This window comes from Papaver somniferum, chromosome 1 (assembly GCF_003573695.1).
Source record: "Papaver somniferum cultivar HN1 chromosome 1, ASM357369v1, whole genome shotgun sequence".
Taxonomy (NCBI): domain Eukaryota; kingdom Viridiplantae; phylum Streptophyta; class Magnoliopsida; order Ranunculales; family Papaveraceae; genus Papaver; species Papaver somniferum.
Window position 1 is genome coordinate 106,440,805 of NC_039358.1, and position 18,311 is coordinate 106,459,115.

Genomic DNA, 18,311 nt, shown 5'->3' on the forward strand with positions numbered 1-18,311 from the left:
TTACCTAGGATGAGAACGGATCAACTATTAAATCTTGGGTGGAAGTTTCTTTTACCTATTTCTCTAGGGAATCTATTATTGACAACTTTTTTCCAACTCTTTTCACTCTAAGGGCATACGATATTCTATTCTCGATTTAGAACTTCTCTCAAACAAGAGAAAGAAACTTAAAATTATTCATAGATATTCACGATATGCTCCCTATGGTAACTGGGTTCATTAATTATGGTCAACAAACAGTAAGAGCTTCAAGATATATTGGTCAAAGTTTCATGATTACCTTATCCCACACGAATCGTTTACCCGTAACTATTCAATATCCTTATGAAAAATTGATCACATCAGAGCGTTTCCGCGGTCGAATCCACTTTGAATTTGATAAATGCATTGATTGTGAAGTATGTGTTCGTGTATGCCCTATAGATCTTCCCATAGTTGATTGGAAATTGGAAACAGATATTCGAAAAAAGCGATTGCTTAACTATAGTATTGATTTTGGAATCTGTATTTTTTGTGGGAACTGCGTCGAGTATTGTCCAACAAACTGTTTATCAATGACTGAAGAATATGAACTTCTACATATGATCGTCACGAATTGAATTATATCAAATTCTTTGGGGTCGGTTACCAATGACAGTAATTGGAATTACACGATTCGAACCATTATAATTCTACTCAAAAAAAAAGCCACGGGTAAACTCCTTGATTCAAGAACTATTACCGATTACTAAGATCCGTTTAATCCTAAAGGAGCGGCGAGCTTCTTTATTTGGTTCGTTAGTAACTAAAGAAAAACGCGCTCTTATTGATTGGTGATTGCGAGAATAACGGCTTACTATTCGCGAGAATTATATATATAAGCAATCGGATAGAGAAATGGAATGAATTAATCTATCTACATCAACCCACACCCCGTATGGGATTAAATTATATAAGTAACTTATCATAAAAATAGGGTAACTTTCTTTTCTGGTCTAGTCAATAAGATTATGAAACATTTCGACTTATTTATCTTTATTTACATATAATGGAGTTAACTGGACCAATACATGATTTTCTTTAGTTTTTTTTGGGGTTGGGTCTTATAGTAGGAGGTCTAGGAGTGGTATTACTTACTAATCCTATTTTTTCTACCTTTTCATTGGGATTGGTTCTTTTTGTATATCCTTATTTCATATTCCATCGAATTCCCATTTTGTAGCTGCTGCACAACTCCTTATTTATGTGGGAGCCATAAATGTCTTAATTATATTCGTTGTTATGTTCATGAACGACTCAGAATATTACAATGATTTCAGTCTTTGGACTGTTGGGGATGGGGTAACTTCACTGGTTTGTACAAGTATTTTTGTTTCACTAATAACTATTATTCCACATACGTCATGGTGCGGGGTTATTTGGACTCCAAGATCAAACCAGATTTTGGAGCAAGATTTGATAAATAAAGGTCAACAAATCGGGATTCATTTATCAACTGATTGTTTCCTTCCTTTTGAGATTATTTCTATAATTGTTTTAGTTTCTTTGATAGTTGCAATTGCTATGGCTCGTCAGTAATAAATACAGAGAAAAAATAATTATTTTGATCTGGCTTAGCCTATCCATTTTCCTTCAATTCCATGGTCAGATTTTTCAGGTATAAAATGTAAATTTTTTCTTTTAGTTCAATCTATTACCAATTTTGTAACATTTTCTAGTTTTCTTCTTTTTGCATGTTTTTTCGTGTTTAGGAGCTTATTTTATGAGTTTTTAGAGTTTTTTCCCCTTTGGTTTATGGGGGTTGGGAGGCCTAGAGCCTCCAATTTTGTAATTCTTGTAATTACGTTTTTTTGCTTTAATAAACCATTTTGACCTAGCAAAAAAAAATCAATCTATTACCAATATCTTCCTTAGTTCTGTACTTGTTAGATTCGAGTCTTTATGGGGGTGGGGAGGCCTAGAGCCTCCAATTTTGTAATTCTTGTAATTACGTTTTTTTGCTTTAATAAACCATTTTGACCTAGCAAAAAAAAAAAACTTGTTAGATTCGAGTCAACCAAATTCGTTAAGGTTGAATTGTTGTTCATATTGAAATTAAAGAAATTCAGATTGAGGAGGGTTTGGTTAATGCTGCTTGAACATGAACTTGTTTTGAGTGCCTATTTATTTTCTATTGGTATTTATGGATTTATTACAAGTCGAAATATGGTTAGAGCACTTATGTGTCTTGAGCTTATATTGAATGCAGTTAATATGAATTTCGTAACATTTTTTGACTTATTTGATAGTCGTCAATTAAAAGGAGACATATTTTCCATTTTTGTTATAACTATTGCAGCCGCTGAAGCAGCTATTGGGCCAGCTATTGTTTCGTCCATTTATCGTAACAAAAAATCAATTCATATCAATCAATCGAATTTGTGAATAAATAATGGTAATTAGATTAATGTGTTTATCCTCAAATAACGAAATACAATATTTCAATGCAAATTAATATTATATACGACAGAAGGGACTAGTTTGCTAAAGATATAAATCAAAGTATCTTGGCCTCTCTCATGACCAATATATTAAGTTAATTTTTTAGAGAAAATTTTTGGTTAATTATTGATTCGCTGGTGTCTACAATTATGCTCTGTTTTTTTACTAGATCGAAATTTATGATGTTCAAAAGTGGATAGATCCAATGCACATTCAGTAAAGATTTATGATACATTCATAGAGTGACTCAATGTGTACGAGCCTGCCCCACAGATGTATTAAAATGATACCTTGGGACGGATGTAAAGCTAAGCAAATAGTTTCTGCTCCAAAAACAGAAGACTGTGTGGGTTGTAAGAGATGTGAATCCGCTTGTCTAACAGATTTCTTGAGTGTCCGATTTATTATGGCATGAGACAACTCTCGCATGTGTCTAGCTTATTGATATGTTCCAGAAAGCTTAACTTGAATCCATTTTTTTATCTTTACCGACAAAACCTTGCTCGAAATAGACTATTTTCTCGAGTACGGGGTTTTCTGGTCAAAGGTATCTTATCTTGTCTTTACTACGAATTTTTTCCTTGGTTAAGCATAATTTGGTTTACCGATATCGCGGGTTTTTCCATTTTCTTTCTCCCTCATAGAGGAATAAGATCACCCGATGGTATACTATATTTATTGCCTATTGGAACTACTTCTAAACGACCTATGTATTCTGTTATCATTTTCCAATTGGACGATCCATTAATTCAATTAGAACAGGATTTAAAATGGATTTTTTTTTGATTTTCACTGGAGACTCGGAATCGATGGAATTTCAATTATTGACGGGATTCATCACAACTTTAGCTACTTTAGCGGCCCGGCCATTTACTCGGGATTCACGACTGTTCCATTTCTTAATGTTAGCAATGTACAGCGGTCAAATAGGACCTTTTCTTCTCGAGATCTTTTACTTTTTTTTATCATGTGGGAGTTAGAATTAATTCCTGTTTACCTACTTTTATCCATGTGTGGGGGGGGGGGGGGGGGTGGAGGGGGGGAAGCGTTTGTACTCAGCTACAAAGTTTATTTTGTACACTGCAGGGGGTTCTATTTTTCTCTTAGTGGGAGTTCTTGGTATGGGTTTATATGCTTCTAACGAACCAACATTGAATTTAGAAACATTAGCGAATCAATCATATCCTGTGGCATTAGAAATAATATTCTATTTTGGTTTTCTTATTGCTTATGCTGTCAAATCACCGATTATACCTCTACATACATGGTTACCAGATACCCACGGAGAAGCACATTACAGTACATGTATGCTTCTAGCCGGAATCTTATTAAAAATGGGAGCATATGGGTTGGTTCGGATCAATATGGAATTATTACCCCATGCTCATTCCATTTTTTCTCCCTGGTTGATTATTGTAGGCACAGGGCAAATAATCTATGCAGCTTTAACATCTCCTGGGAAACACAATTTTAAAAAGAGAATAGCCTACTCTTCCGTATCTCATATGGGTTTTACAATTATAGGAATAGCCTCCGTAACCGATATGGGACTCAACGGGGCCATTTTGCAAATAATTTCTCATGGATTTATTGGTGCGGCGCTTTTTTTTTGCAGGAACGAGTTATGATAGAATACGTCTCGTTTATCTCGACGAAATGGGAGGAATCGCTATCCCAATACCAAAAATATTTACAATGTTCAGTAGTTTCTCGATGGCTTCTCTTGCATTGCCGGGAATGAGTGGTTTTGTTGCCGAATTGGTAATCTTTTTTGGCATAATTACCTGCCCAAAATATCTTTTAATGCCAAAAATACTCATTACTTTTGTAATGAAATTGGAATGATATTAACTCCTATTTATTCATTATCTAGGTCACGCCAGATGTTTTATGGATACAAGCAATTTAATGCGAAAAATTCTTATTTTTTTGATTTTGGACCACGAGAACTTTTTGTTTCAATCTGTATCTTTCTTCCAGTAATAGGCATTGGTATTTATCCAGATTTCGTTCTCTCACTATCAGTTGACAAGGTAGAAGCTATTTTATCTAATTACTTTTCTCTATATTTTGCATGAATAAGACATAAAAGAAAAAGAAGTCTTATTTTTCCTTATGTTAATCTTAAATAAAAAAAAGAAGTTAATTTTAATCAGATACGTTTGGAGTTTTAGAGAACCGGTTCAATCAAGTAATAATTGAACCAGTTCTCTAAAACTCACACAAACTTTCATTACATATGCTAGTTCTATGTATTAGGTCACGTCTTCGATTAAGATGCTAATGTGAATGAACCATAACTATGTAGGCCTATTCCTAATAGATTGACCACAAAATAGCATACCCAAATTATAAGAAATCCCATAGAAGCTACAATTGCGGAATTTGTGCCTTGAAAATTTTGGTTGGTTCTAATATGTGAATAAATAGCAAATATAGTCCAAGTAATAAATGCCCAAGTTTCTTTGGGGTCCAAATTCCAATATGACCCCCACGCCTCATTAGCCCACACTGCTCCTGAAAGAATACCAACCGTTAAAAAGATAAATCCTAGACTAATAACACGATAACTCCAATGATCCAATTGCTGAATCAATTGATACCTGTGATAATTTCTAAATGAAAGTAAAGAATTGTTTAGTATAGCATTGCTTCTTTCATATACATATTGAATCTCATCAAAATCAAATGAAAACGGCCTAATTAATGAATGATTGTTTTTACCAAAGACCACTAGGCTTTTTCGAAATGTAATGACTAGAAGAGATACTGATAATAATGATCCACATAAAAGAGCTGCATAGCTCAATATCATCATACTTACGTGCATCATTAACCACTGAGATTGGAGGGAAGGTACTAATATTGTGGATTGATGCATTTCAGTCAAAAGACCTGAAGTAGCAAATCCTTGGGTAAAAATAGTATTTGGTGCAGTTATTGCGCTTAAATCATTTTTATGATTCCATATTTTAGGAACCATATGAATAATGGAAAAGCCCCATGAAAAGAATATTAATGATTCATATAAATCACTTGAGAGGAAATGTTCCGAATAAATCCAACGAGTAACTAATAATCCTGTTATACAAGAAAAGGTAGCTATCATGCCCTTTTCTGACGAATCATGTAGTCCTATGGTTTCGTGGACTAATAAGGTCATAAAATAAATTGTAATTACAATTGAAACAATTAAAAAAGAGATGTGAGTTAATATATGTTCTAAAGTCAAAAATATCATAAAAAATCCTAAAATAAAAAGGGAGTTCTTTAACACTGGAATGGAAATGCGTAATCCATTTCATTTTCATTATAGGATTTATTATATCTCTTTTAGAAGATGCCGCCACTCGGACTCGAACCTAGATGCTCTAGCACTGCTTCCTAAGAGCAGCGTGTCTACCGATTTCATATCCAGGCATTGCGGGAGCAGGAGTGGTGGCAAGAGACTCTAGATGTGCAGTTCTTGGTGCTTTGAGTATTGGTCTTGGAGTTACTACAAACTATTTGGCGGAACTCTATGCAATTATAATTGGTATGGAATGGGCAATGCAACGGAATTATGATCGTATTTGTGTGCAATCTGATTCATATGGAGTAGTTCAAGCTTTACAAAGCTTTTCTATTCCTTGGTTTGCAAGAGCAAGATAGGGGGAATTCAGTATGAAGGAAGACCTGATTTTTTAATTTCCGTTGAAAACCCTAATGTTTCCTATTTTCGTTTCAAGTAGTGTTACAAGTTTTTGGGGTTGCTGTGACCTCTTTTCTTGTAATCTACTTTTTGTAAATTTTGTTATCTATTAATACAATTTTTGACTTATCAAAAAAAAAGTGTCTACCGATTTCACCATAGCGGCTTGCACGAAAGCATAATAGCCCATCCGCACTCAAACGTCAAGATTGTAAGGAGTCAATTCATGTAATATTTTTTAGGAAAAATGCAAATCAAATTAAAGGCCCCCTCTCATTTATATTTGAACGTTCAATAATCTCTTATAGGATGATTTTCGTCTTAACGATTGACTTTTCTAGAGGTTTCCGTTCTCCCAAAACGGATTAGTCGGAACTAGAGAGTTCTGCTCTCAATTCAGGTATAGAAATAAAAACCCCCTTTTTTATTGATTCTTTTTTGATGATTTTATGGGTCCGAACAAAACGAAAAAATCTATTGTATCCATAGTCATTAAAAAAAAACCTCAAAAGAAAAGTGAAACTTTCTATCAAGTACTATGTTTTTTCGTTTGACCAAAAAAACATAGTACCTTTTTATTTAGGAAATGAAAGGCTTCCTATCCTAAATACGACAATCGAAAGTGCCACCTCATATTGATCAGTTAAAAATAGAATTTAATGGGAATCGTTCATCTTATCAATTTAATTAGCAAATTCATCGAGGCATATCGATTTAGATTATTCCAATACTTGTTTATTTGTTTGTTGCACAAAAAAACTTTTTGACTTCCCGGTAGAAAGAGATTTTTCTAAGGAAAAAGCTTTTAGCGCAGCCAAATATCCTTTTCTTTTCCAAATGTTTTTACGAATACACTTTTTTGATATAGAAGTACGTTTCTTTGGACGACCATTTTAAAATAAAGAGGTTACTCATTGTTATATGAAAGACATGTATTGTTCAAAATGGGTCATTTTTTTCTTTAGCTATATATTTACCCCTAGATAATACTTTCTTGATAATATACAATATGGATGTGTGAGTCCCATATAGGATTTCCAGAGAAAAGTTGGATATCTTAATTTCTTCTTTATTTTCGGAATACTTTAATTCACATTTTTATTACATACAATATCAAAATAAAGAAGAATTTTTATATACTAATCTTCGTTCGAATCTATATCTATGTCACCGTCATAAAAAAAGGGGGCTACGGTCATCGTATTCTATTTTATTTAAGAAAATAAAGAGAAAAATTGGAAAACACTTACCTTAATTTAAAAGAAGAATACTGTAATTGTAACCTTTTTCTATAAATTCATCAATTCAATAGAGTACAGTACCCTTAATTAAATGAAAATTTCAAAATAGGAAAAAAGGAATGAGACTGATATGGAGTTTGTTAATATAATAAACACTTGAGAAAAAGCCATTTAACTAAGTCCGTTTTTCAATTTTACACGAAGTCGTGGGTATCAAAGTGTCGAATATCGTAGAGTTTTCTAAAAGTATCTGTTGTTTTTGGGGAATAGAATCTAGAATCCACCCGAGAAGAATTAGTAAAGTCTTACAAATATATTAACTCAAATCACAAGGTCTTTTTGGGGGGTTAAGTTTTTGATAGATCCTATGTTCAATAAAGTTATTGATGGATCTTACATACCAGAATAAAGTACTTTTTTACTATAATTAAATTACTTAATTGTTTTTCCTTGATCAATGAATATGGATTATAATAATAATAAAGAAATTGAAATTGCATATTCTGATTCTGTATCTTCATAAATATCCTACTTTTTGATAAGTCAAAAAATTGTATTAAAGAAAAGAGTTATTTACAAGATAGTACATGAGAAAAGAGGTCACAGCAACCCCAAAAACTCAAAATACTATTTCAATCGAAAATAGGAAACATATGGGAACTCTGTTGAGTTTAACAAATCAGGACGACCAACAAAAGTGAGTCTCACTCCATTATCTAATAAGCAACCGGTCTTCGCCATCTTGTCAGCTGCGAAATTGGCTTCACGGTACGTGTGCACAAAATTTATAGAATCAAACATGCCCTTTACATCATACCATCTCTGTCTAGCAAACCAAGGAATGAAATCCCCTTCCAAAGCTGTTATGACACTTGATGAATCAGTCCGCACTAGAACATCCCGTTATCCCCATTGAACTGCCCATTCTAAACCAATCAGAATGCTATACAACTCCGCCATATAATTGGAAATAATTCCAAGACCAACACACATCGCCCTAACCACTTCACAAGCAGAATTTCTCGCCACCACACCAGCTCCCGCCACCCCTGGATTGCCTCTAGAGGCACCGTCACAGCACAACAAGAGCTGATTGTGCATAGGAGGTTGCCAAAAACACTCAACAGGCTCTTACATCTTCACCCTACGACATTTAACTCTGAAAAATTCAGAATCTCAAGATCTTCTACCTTGTTGAACATACATCCTGTCATTCTAGCCGAGTACTCATGAATGAGGTTAAATACACGTTTTTTGAAGAAAGTCCAGCAAGGCTTCTTCTTTTCATAGACCATCTTATTCCTTTGGTACCATAGCTCCGATCGCAGCACCAATATTGAGACTAACCACAGGTCTTTAACCATTCTACTACGCCCTTTCGCTTCCTTGTTAGCAGCAAGCAAGTTATAATGAGGAATAATACGGAAAATACCTGCCAGCCATTTCCAAGCCGGATTCGCGGCACTACGGCTCCAAAGAACATGTTCCAAAGACTCCTCCTCAATCTGGCACACACTACACCTCGACGGAAGAGCTATCTTGAACCTGCTCTTTACTTTATCCAGAGTTGCACAAGCTCCCCTGACAAACTTCCAATTTTGCGCTGCCAAAGAAGGGTGCACAACACTCTTCCATAACAGATTTGCTTCCTCCAGCACCGGATATCTCATCCTCACCAGATCCCTTGCAGACTTAACAGAGAATAAACCTTTAAGGTCTGGCGTCCATATCTTCCTATCACTTCCTGTGTGCCTCCTTGGCAAGCTCTCCAGATCCACACCAGCACTGACGAGGTCGTGCATATGAACTCCTTCCAGCTGCCATTGATCCTGCACAATGATATCACTAACCCTTGCATTTCTGTCAAGGTCAGGTTATTGCAAAACATCTGCCAAAGTTTCAGACCCATACCATACATCATAAAATAGTGAAGTCGCTCTACCGTCACCAATTAAAGATTTAGTATTGCGCATAACTTCAGTGTGCACCCAACGAATCCCAGAAAGAATTGAAGATTTAACTCCAGCCAACTTCAGACGACCATCTCTACAAGTGAATTTCGATTCCAGAAATCTAGCCCATTTCTTCGTAGAAGCTTTAATACTCCACCACAACTTCATAATCAGTGCCTTGTTCATGTTGCTTAGGCTAGTAAACCCAAGACCTCCTTCCCGCACCGGACTGCAGATCTTGTCATAACCAACCACAAAAGCTCTAGCCAAGTTTGAATCTCCCGACCAAAGGAAATTACGAATCACACGTTCACATTGTTTAACAAATTTAACAGGCCATTTATACACATCCATGTTATGAATCGCATAACTTGAAAAGACAGTTTTAACAAGTACCACACGATCCTGAAAGGAAAGCATCTTACCTTTGTAAACCGAAAGCTGGTCCTTCAGTTTATCTACCACGTTACTAATATGGCTATACTTCACCACTCCATGCATCACCTTAACCCCCAAATATCTATCCAGGAAATAAGTCACTCTCATGCCTAAGAAGTCTACAATAGACTGTCTCCTATGCAAAGACCCACCTCCAAAATAAATTTTCCTCTTCTTCCTGCAAACTCGCTGACCAGAAGTTTGTTGATAATCACCCAGGAGCTTCACTAAGTTTGTTAGACTCATCATATTACCCTTGCAAAAGATCATAATATCATCAGCAAAAAATAAATGAGTTGGAGCAATACCATTACGCTTCACCATATGAGTCATACTCTTGTTTTGAAAGAGTTTAATAATGTTCCTACTTAGAACATCCTCTATCAAAACAAAGATAAGAGGAGAAAGCGGATCCCCTTGACGCAAACCTCTATTAATCTTGAAAAAACCCTCCGGACTCCCATTAAGAAGAATAGAAATCCTGGCAGACTTCATAAATATCCTAGTTAATCACTAAGCGGTACCTTTTAAAAATGATTTGATTTTTTGACCTATTGTCACTTCTGAGTTTTTCTTTTTTGGAGGGAAAGAATTAGAAAGGTTTAATAATTCAAAATTCTATTTTAGTTCTATCTTTTCTTTATTTTATTGCTCCTTCCGAAAGATATAAGAGCTGGTGAATTGAAGAAAAAAAGTTTTATTTTCTTATGGAATATACATATCAATATGCATGGATCATACCTTTCGTTCCACTTCCAATTCCTAGAGCAATAGGGGTGGGGCTTCTCCTTGTTCCAACGACAACAAAAACCCTCTGCCGTTTCTGGGCTTTTCTTAGTGTTTTATTACTAAGCATAGTCATGCTTTTTTCAATCGATCTGTCTATTCAAAAAATAAATGGTAGTTCCATCTATCAATATTTATGGTCTTGGACTATAAATAGTGATTTTCTTTAGAGTTTGGCGACTTGATCGATCCACTTACTTCTATTATGTTAATATTAATCACTATTCTTGGAATTATGGTTCTTATTTATAGTGATAATTATATGTCTCATGATGAAGGATATTTGAGATTTTCTGCTTATATGAGTTTTTCCAATACTTCCATGTTAGGATTAGTTACTAGTTCAAATTTAATACAAATTTGTATTATTTGGGAGTTAGTTGGAATGTGCTCGTATCTATTAATAGGTTTTTGGTTCACACGACCAATTGCAGCAAAAGCTTGTCAAAAAGCGTTTGTAACTAATCGTGTAGGGGATTTTGGTTTATTATTAGGAATCTTAGGTCTTTATTGGATAACAGTTTCGAATTTCGAGATTTGTTTAAAATAGTCACTAACTTGATTGAGAATAATGGTTTAAATTCTATATTTCTTACTCTGTGTGCCGCCCTATTATTCCTTGGTGCAGTTGCCAAATCTGCACAATTCCCCCTTCATGTATGGTTACCTGATGCCATGGAGGGGCCTACCCTATTTCAGCTCTTATATACGCTGCTACTATGGTAGCAGCGGGAATTTTTCTTGTAGCTCGACTTTACCCTCTTTTCACAGTTATACCTTACATAATGAACCTTATTTCTTTGATAGGTATTATAGCCGTACTTTTAGGAGCCACATTGGCCCTTGCCCAAAGAGACATTAAGAGAAGTTTAGCTTATTCGACAATGTCACAGTTGGGTTATATTATATTAGCTTTAGGTATGGGATCATATCGAGCTGCTTTATTTCATTTGATCACCTATGCCTATTCAAAAGCATTATTATTTTTAGGCTCTGGATCCATTATTCATTGTATGGAAAGTATTGTTGGATATTCTCCAAATCAAAGTCAAAATATGGCCCTTATGGGATGGTTAACAAAATATATGCCGATTACGAAAACAACTTTTTTGATAGGTACACTTTCTCTTTGTGGTATTCCACCTCTTGCTTTCTTTTGGTCAAAAGATGAAATTCTTAGTGATAGTTGGGTATATTCACCTATTTTCGCGATAATAGCTTATTTCACAGCCGGATTAACTGCATTTTATATGTTTCGGATGTATTTACTTACTTTTGCGGGGCATTTAAACGCCTATTCTCAAAATTTCAGCGTTAAAAAAAAACAGCTCGTTTTATTCAATATCCATCTGGGGTAAAGAAAGACAGAACGTAATCAACAAGAAGTTCTTTTTATCAACAGCGAAAAAAACCAAAGAGTTACTTTTTTTTTCGAAGAAAGCATATTCAATTGATAGGAATGTAAAAAAAGGAACACAACCGCTTATTACATTTACTCATTTCAAAAATAAAGAAAATAATCCATATCCTTATGAATCGGAAAATACTATGCTTTTTCCCCTTCTTATATTAGGATTCGTTACTTTGTGTATTGGGTTTATCGGAATTCCTTCTGATTATAGAGGAATGGATTTGAATATATTATCAAATTTGTTAACTCCATATATAAAACTTTTACATTCAAATTCGAGCAATTCCGTTGATTGGTATGAATTTCTTACAAATGCAATTTTGTCAGTCAGTATAGATTATTTAGGAATATTTTTTGCGTTTTTTTTATATAGGCCTGTTTATTCATTTTTACAGAATTTGGACTTAATTAATTCATTTGTTAAAATGGGGCCTAAAAGAGATCTTTGGGACAAAATAGTAAACGTGATATATAATTGGTCATATAATCGAGTGACATTGCTTCTTCAGGATTCAATGATCGGAAACACAGGTCAATTTAAACGATCCCGTGAAATGGAATATAAACCCATACCAATAACATTGCTCTATTGCTATTCCACAAGTAATATGTTCTAAAGCAGTACGTCTAGTAAAAATTGCACTTCTATGTACGTTGATTCAAGAATATATGAAGGAAGTCAAAGTTCACAATATAAGAAGGACAAAAGAGCAAGCAAAACTAATCCAAATCCTAACAAATTTCATCTATCTTGAATCAAATACAAAGGCAAAGCCAACACAAAAAGAAATAGTTAATAAAAATGTTGAATTTTATATACGTTAACTCAAAAAAGTCTACACACTTCGTTATAAGTCAGAAATTGATTTCTTAGACTAAATGGTAAACTAGATAAACTCATGTTTAATAGAAAAAGTTTGAAAAATGTATTGTGATTACAATTAATATGTTCTAAGGCAATATGTCTAGTAAAAATTGCATTTCTATGTACGTTGATTCAAGAAAATATGAAGGAAGGCAAATTTCACAATAAAAGAAGGATGAAAGACCATGCAGAACTAATACAAATCCTAAAGAATTTCATCTATCTTGAATCAAATAGAAAGACAAAGCCAACACAAAAATAAAGAGTTCATAAAAATGTTGAATTTTATATACGTTAACTCAAAAAAGTATACACACTTCGTTATAAGTCGGAAATTGATTTCTGAGACTAAATTATAAACTAGATAAACTCATCTTTAACATAAAAAGTTTGAAAAATGTATTGTAATCACAAATAATATGTTCTAAGGAAATAACTCTAGTAAAAATTGCATATCTATGTACGCTGATTCAAGAAAAAAATGAAATTAGGAAAATTTCACAATAGAAGAAGGATGAAAGACCAAGAAGAACTAATCCAAATCCTAAAAAATTTCATCTATCTTGAATCAAACAGAAAGACAAAACCATCACATAAAAAGAAAGAGTTCATAAAAATGTTGAATTTTATATACGTTAACTCAAAAAAGTCTGCACACTTCGTTATGAGTCCGAAATTGATTTCTGAGACTAAATTGTAAACTAGATAAACTCATCTTTAACAGAAAAAGTTTGAAAAATGTATTGTAATCACAAATAATATGTTTTAAGGAATTACGTCTAGTAAAAATTGCATTTCTATGTACGTTGATTCAAGAAAATATGAAGGAAGTCAAATTTCACAATAGAAGAAGAATGAAAGACCAGCCATAAATAAAAATTCTAAAAAAATTCATCTATTTGAATCAAATTGAAAGAAAAATCCAATACAAAATAAAGAGTTCATAAAAATGTTGATTTTTTATACGTTAACTCAAAAAAGTCTACACGCTTCGTTGTAAGTCGGAAGTTGATTTTTGAGACTAAATTGTAAACTAGATAAACTCATCTTTAACAGAAAAAGTTTGAAAAATATATTGTAATCACAATTTATATGTTCTAAGGAAGTACTCTAGTAAAAATTGCATTTCTATGTATGTTGATTCAAGAATATATGAAGGAAGTCAAATTTCACAATATAAGAAGGACAAAAGAGCAAGCAAAACTAATCCAAATCCTAACAAATTTCATCTTATCTTGAATAAAATATAAAGACAAAGCTAACACAAAAATAAAGAGTTCATAAAAATGTTGAATTTTATATACGTTAACTCAAAAAAGTCTACACACTTCGTTATAAGTCGGAAATTGATTTCTGAGACTAAATTGTAAACTAGATAAACTCATCTTTGACATAAAAAGTTTGAAAAATGTATTGTAATCACAAATATAATGTTCAAAGGCAATACCTCTAGTAAAAATTGCATTTCTTTGTATGTTGATTCAAGAAAATTTCACAATAGAAGAAGGATGAAAGACCAAGAAGAACTAATCCAAATCCTAACAAATTTTATCTTTCTTGAATGAAATAGAAAGACAAAACCATCACAGAAAAAGAAAGAGTTCATAAAAATGTTGAATTTTATATACGTTAACTCAAAAAAGTCTACACACTTCGTTATAAGTCCGAAATTGATTTCTGAGACTAAATTGTAAACTAGATAAACTCATCTTTAACAGAAAAGGTTTGAAAAATGTATTTTAATCACAAATAATATGTTCTAAGGCATTACGTCTTGTAAAAATGGCATTTCTATGTATGTTGATTCAAGAAAATATGAAGGAAGTCAAATTCACAATAGAAGAAGAATGAAAGACCAGCCATAACTAATCCAAATTCTAAAAAATTTCATTTATTTGAATCAAATTGAAAGACAAAGCCAATAAAAAAATAAAGAGTTCATAAAAATGTTGATTTTTTATACGTTAACTCAAAAAAGTCTACACACTTCGTTATAAGTCGGAAGTTGATTTCTGAGACTAAATTGTAAACTATATAAACTCATGTTTAACAGAAAAAGTTTGAAAAATGTATTGTAATCACAATTAACATGTTCTAAAGCAGTACGTCTAGTAAAAATTGCATTTCTTTGTACGTTGATTCAAGAAAATATGAAGGAAGGCAAATTTCAAAATAGAAGAAGGATGAAAGACCATGCAAAACTAATCCAAATCCTAAAAAATTTCATTTATCTTGAATCAAATAGAAAGACAAAGCCAACACAAAAAGAAAAAGTTCATAAAAATGTTGAATTTTATATATGTTAACTCAAAAAAGTCTACACACTTCGTTATAAGTCGGAAATTGATTTCTGAGACAAAATTGTAAACTAGATAAACTCATCTTAAACATAAAAGGTTTGAAAAATGTATTGTAATCACAAATAATTTGTTCTAAGGCAATACCTCTAGTAAAAATTGCATTTCTATGTACGTTGATTCAAGAAAATACGAAATTAGGAAAATTTCACAATAGAAGAAGGATGAAAGACCAAGAAGAACTAATCCGAATCCTAACAAATTTCATCTATCTTGAATCAAATAGAAAGACAAACCATCACAGAAAAAGAAAGAGTTCATAAAAATGTTGAATTTTATATACGTTAACTCAAAAAAGTCTACACACTTCGTAATAAGTCAGAAATTGATCTTTAAAACTAAATGGTAAACTAGATAAACTCATCTTTACCAGAAAAAGTTTGAAAAACGTATTCTAATTACAATTAATATGTTCTAAGGAAATATGTCTAGTAAAAATTGCATTTCTATGTACGTTGATTCAAGAAAATATGAAGGAAGTCAAATTTCACAATAAAAGAAGGATGAAAGACCAAGCAGAACTAATATAAATCCTAACAAATTTCATCTAACTTGAATCAAATAGAAAGAGAAAGCCAACCCAAAAAGAAAGAGTTCATAAAAATGTTGAATTTTATATACGTTAACTCAAAAAAGTCTACACACTTCGTTATAAGTCAGAAATTGATTTTTGTGACTAAATGGTAAACTAGATAAACTCATCTTTACCAGAAAAAGTTTGAAAAACGTATTGTAATTACGATTAATATGTTCTAAGGAAATATGTCTAGTAAAAAGTTCATATCTATGTACGTTGATTCAAGAAAATATGAAGGAAGTAAAATTTCATAATAGAAGAAGGATGAAAGACCAAGCAGAACTAATCCAAATTCTGAAAAATTTCATATATCTTGAATCAAATAGAAAGAGAAAGCCAACACAAAAAGAAAGAGTTCATAAAAATGTTGAATTTTATATACGTTAACTCAAAAAAATCTACACACTTCGTTATAAGTCGTAAATTGGTTTCTGAGACTAAATTCTTAACTAGATAAACTCGTCTTTAACAGAAAAAGTTTGAAAAATGTACTATAATCACAAATAATATGTTCTAAGGCATTACGTCTAGTAAAATTGCCTTTCTTTGTACGTTGATTCAAGAAAATATGAAGGAAGTAAAATTTCACAATAGAAGAAGGATGAAAGACGCAGAACTAATCCAAATCCTAAAAAATTTCATCTATCTTGAACCAACTAGAAAGACAAAACGAAAACAAAAAGAAAGAGTTCATAAAAATGTTGAATTTTATATACGTTAACTCAAAAAAATCTACACACTTCGTTATAAGTCGGAATTGATTTCTAATTTCTGAGACTAAATTGTAAACTAGATATACTCATCTTTAACACAAAAAGTTTGAAAAATGTATTGTAATTGCAATTAATATGTTCTAAGGCAATACCCCTAGTAAAAATTGCATTTCTATGTACGTTGATTCAAGAAAATATGAAGGAAGTCAAATTTCAGAATAGAAGAAAGATGAAAGACCATGCAGAAGTAATCCAAATCCTAACAAATTTCATCTATCTTGAATCAATTAGAAAGACAAAGCCAACACAAAAAGAAAGAGTTCATAAATATTTTGAATTTTATATACGTTAACTGAAAAAGTCTACACACTTCGTTATAAGTCGGAAATTAATATATGAGACTAAATCGTAAACTAGATAAACTCATCTTTAACAGAAAAAGTTTAAAAAATGTATTGTAATATTTTCTTTTGCTAGGTCAAAATGGTTTATTAAAGCAAAAGAACTTAATTACAAGAATTACAAAATGGGAGGCACTAGGCCTCCCCACCCCCATAAACCAAAGGGGCAAAAAAAACTCTAAAAATTCATAAAATAAGTTCCTAAAAAGTAAAAAATATCATAGAGAAGAAAACTAGAAAAATTATAATCGTTTTCACCCCTTATTTCCAACTATAAACTTCTTCTTCTTAGGAATGAAACCAGCAATTATTTCAGTCAAATCATAGCCTCCAGAAAGCTCCTTGTATTCATTTTCATAATCATCATAAGTTTTATCATAGTCATAATCCTCTTCATTTTCATCTGAAGCATAATTACCACCCGGAACAAGCTTAATAGGAGATTGAGCTTTCTTCTTTGTTGACATTCTATCCATTTGCTCCTTTTTTTCCTTGAAATAGTCATGTCTAAAGGCCGGATCTCTAATGAAATTAGCACGTACTTCATCAATATGAAAAGTACTTGCCTCCTCTAGTTCCTCCTTAGTCAAAATATTATCCATACCGAAAAATGTATTGTGATCACAATTAATATGTTCTAAGGCAGTACATCGAGTAAAATTTGCATTTCCATGTACGTTGATTCAAGAAAATATGAAGGAAGTCAAATTTCACAATAGAAGAACGACGAAAGACCATGCAGAAGTAATCCAAATCCTAACAAATTTCATCTATCTTGAATCAAATAGAAAGACAAAGCCAACACAAAAAGAATGAGTTAATAAAAATGTTGAATTTTATATACGTTAACTCAAAAAAGTCTACACACTTCGTTATAAGTCGGAAATTGATTTCTGAGACTAAATTGTAAACTAGATAAACTCATCTTTAACATAAAAAGTTTGAAAAATGTATTGTAATCACAAATAATATGTTCTAAGGCATTACGTCTACTAAAAACTGCATTTCTATGTACTTTGATTCAAGAAAATATGAAGGATGTCAAATTTTACAATAGAAGAAGGATGAAAACCAAGCAGAACTAATACAAATCCTAACAAATTTCATCTATCTTGAATCAAATAGAAAGAGAAAGCCAACACAAAAAGAAAGAGTTCATAAAAATGTTGAATTTTATATACGTTAACTCAAAAAAGTCTACACACTTCGTTATAAGTCGGAAATTGATTTTTGGGACTAAATGGTAAACTAGATAAACTCATCTTTACCAGAAAAAGTTTGAAAAACGTATTGTAATTACAATTAATATGTTCTAAGGAAATATGTCTAGTAAAAATTGCATTTCTATGTACGTTGATTCAAGAAAATATGAAGGAAGTAAAATTTCACAATAGAAGAAGGATGAAAGACCAAGCAGAA